This window comes from Gopherus flavomarginatus, chromosome 11, assembly GCF_025201925.1.
Source record: "Gopherus flavomarginatus isolate rGopFla2 chromosome 11, rGopFla2.mat.asm, whole genome shotgun sequence".
NCBI classification, from domain to species: domain Eukaryota; kingdom Metazoa; phylum Chordata; order Testudines; family Testudinidae; genus Gopherus; species Gopherus flavomarginatus.
The window spans coordinates 18,861,842-18,864,593 of record NC_066627.1 but is presented as its reverse complement, the minus strand read 5'-3'; positions in this window follow the sequence as shown (position 1 = coordinate 18,864,593).

Below are 2,752 nucleotides of genomic sequence, written 5' to 3'. Positions count from 1 at the left end.
CTGCCTCTGTTTCCCTCCTTTATAGTCCCCATTGACTCCACAACAAGCTCTCTTGATTAAATATTACCTCTCCTTGAGGGTAGTTTATTACCAAAACTTTGTTCAAATGCTCCCTCCAAAAAATCTGGAACATAAATCCATTTCTCACATCCAGTGTATACAGTCCTTAAAACCCCCACTCTTTAGGGTGGCCACTGACACATCCCCAAATTCAGGACATACCAATTATTGTCTCAACTGCTGACTGCATGACAATCTGGATTAAACTGGGCAAAAGGCCTGCCTATCACTCTTCTCAACATGAATGCCCACCACCCTTCTGCTGAGGGTGCTTCAGCTCTGCAGTGTGGAGATACTGGTGGGTGAGCCCTTTGGCTGCTATCCAGACATCAGCCTGCCCCAGCTCTCTTGGTCGAGCAGCAGTCTCTGCTGCTGCTCCTGCCTTAAATCCTCTCCACCCTCTGGCCCCGACTCTCTGGCTGGAGGACACCAGACAGCAAAACCTTCTTGCTGCTCTTCAGCATTCCCCCTAGAGAAAAAAAAATGTACAGCTTCCTTCAGGATCTCCTGGCAGGTGGGGATGGCTGTGCGGCAAAGAGATATTCTAGGTAATAGGATGAGCCATCCTGAAGGAGGACCCCCTAGGAGGGGTTTTTCGTCTTCCTCTGCAGCATAGGGCACTTGCAGGTTAAACTAGAGCAGATGGAGGATTCTCTGTAACCTGAAATCTTTAAACCATGATTTGCAGATGTCAGTAACTCAGCCAGCGGTTAGAGGTCTGTTTCAGGAGTGAGTGGGTGAGGTTCTGTGGCCTGCAATGTGCAGAAGGTGAGACTAGTTGATCATGATGGTCCCCTCTGGCGTTAAAGTCTATGAGTCCATGAGTCTATAACCTATATCGAATGGAAAGGTTCCGTATTGGGGGAGAGTTTGGGTCTTACACCCTAGACCAGATCCTCCAGTGATGTACATCAGTGGTGCTCCATTAACTTCCCTAACATTTCAGCCTCTACAACTCAAGATAAAGGATAATTCCATCAGCTGATAACCATAGAAGATCCATATGTTTGTGTGAATGGATAGCTAGCTAGCTAGTCAGATTGATTGATTGATTGATTTTCTACAGTGTCCCTCAGCCTAGTATGTATGTCCTCAATAATTCAGCCAAGGTTAGAAGTTTGATTGCCTTGAGAGTTAATATTGCCAACAAATGAAATGTTCTCTTAATTAAGTCCCCCATCACTTTAACTAAAATATACAGTGGTAGGTGCGTCAAAGGAAGATGACGTCTTCCTTTACAGGGGATATAAATATCAAAGGATTCATTATTCCCTTTACAAATCCTTGTAGAATGAAGCAAAGCTATCCTACGTATTGTTTTAGTTTTCTTTACTGAGGGGAAAAAAAGTACATGACAGGTTCTGGGAGAAAATGTAGACAATTAGAAAATGACAATGCGAAGAGGAGATGTCACAGCATCAGTCTAGTAGGCCTGCAGCTTTGCAGGTAAGATTTATGCTTCCTATTAACCAAAGAGGTGTTCTTCTTCTCCATCATTGATTGTGTCTTAATGACTCTGCACAAATCATATGAAAAGCAACTAAGAGCGACATGGAATAAAGTTTAGAGTTGGTCAGGAAATGCCCCCCCCCCCCGAAAAAATTATGGGAAAAAGAAAAAACAATCATGTTCATCAACTTTCAACTTTTTCTCCCAAAAAACAAACACTGAAAATGTTTCACTTGGAGCCAGATTTTCAAGGCTATTTAGTCACTTGCAGATGCAAAGAGATTTTCTAAAGCACCAGAGCAGATTAGGCACCAAAATCCCTTTGATTTTAATGTAGGTTAAGGTGCCTACCCTGCTTATTTACCAATCTGTGTCTTTAAGTGAATAAATACGTATGGAACTCCGGCCCTTTGAATGAGGTTCAACCTAAATGACTGATCTTGTTTGCCATTTAGGGCTGAGATAGTCCATTTACTTAGAAATATTTGTGGTTATCTACTACTGTAGGGCTATACCATAATAATTCACACAGAAAAAAAAATCATGGCAGATTTGTTAAGGTTGCCCTGTTATAGTTCAATAAGATTTTCCTTAAATGATAAGAATATAGGGAAGATATTTTTAAGAACATCCACCGTACTTCTGCTTCTTTGCCTCTGCCAATATAAAACTCATTGTTTGGCTTGGAAGGATTTGATTTTTATTGATGAATGTCAGCAAATGTAAATTTCCCAGTGCACACACCAACTGACAAAAGAAAAAATTCCCACTGATAACAATATCAAATTTACAGATGGCAAAGTAGACAAATGCTGCCTGAGAGTCCAAATCCAGCTATTTAGACTTTGAAGTAAGCTTGTTACAGAAGGATGAGGGGAGAAAATAATAAAACCAGGTGTGATAAAAACCAGTTGATTTGAGGTGATTTACTCTTTATGTTTCTGACATGTGATGTTCATCATTTGTGTTTCAATGGTTATAAAACTGTAACATTTTTGAATCTCAGTGACTTCTGTCATTTAATATTTGTCTGTATTCCCACAATGTCCCATGACTGTGACAATTTAAATCAATACATATCTTACCAAATGCTTAAAATAAACATTGATATAAATCCATTGATATACCAAAAAAAAAAAAGAAAAGAAAGATTCTATGAAGCCTAGATATCAGCTTCTACCTATTATTGGATTGTTAACGTCCTCGGTTTTACAAATTTGCACTCTAACTCTGACTTGCATAG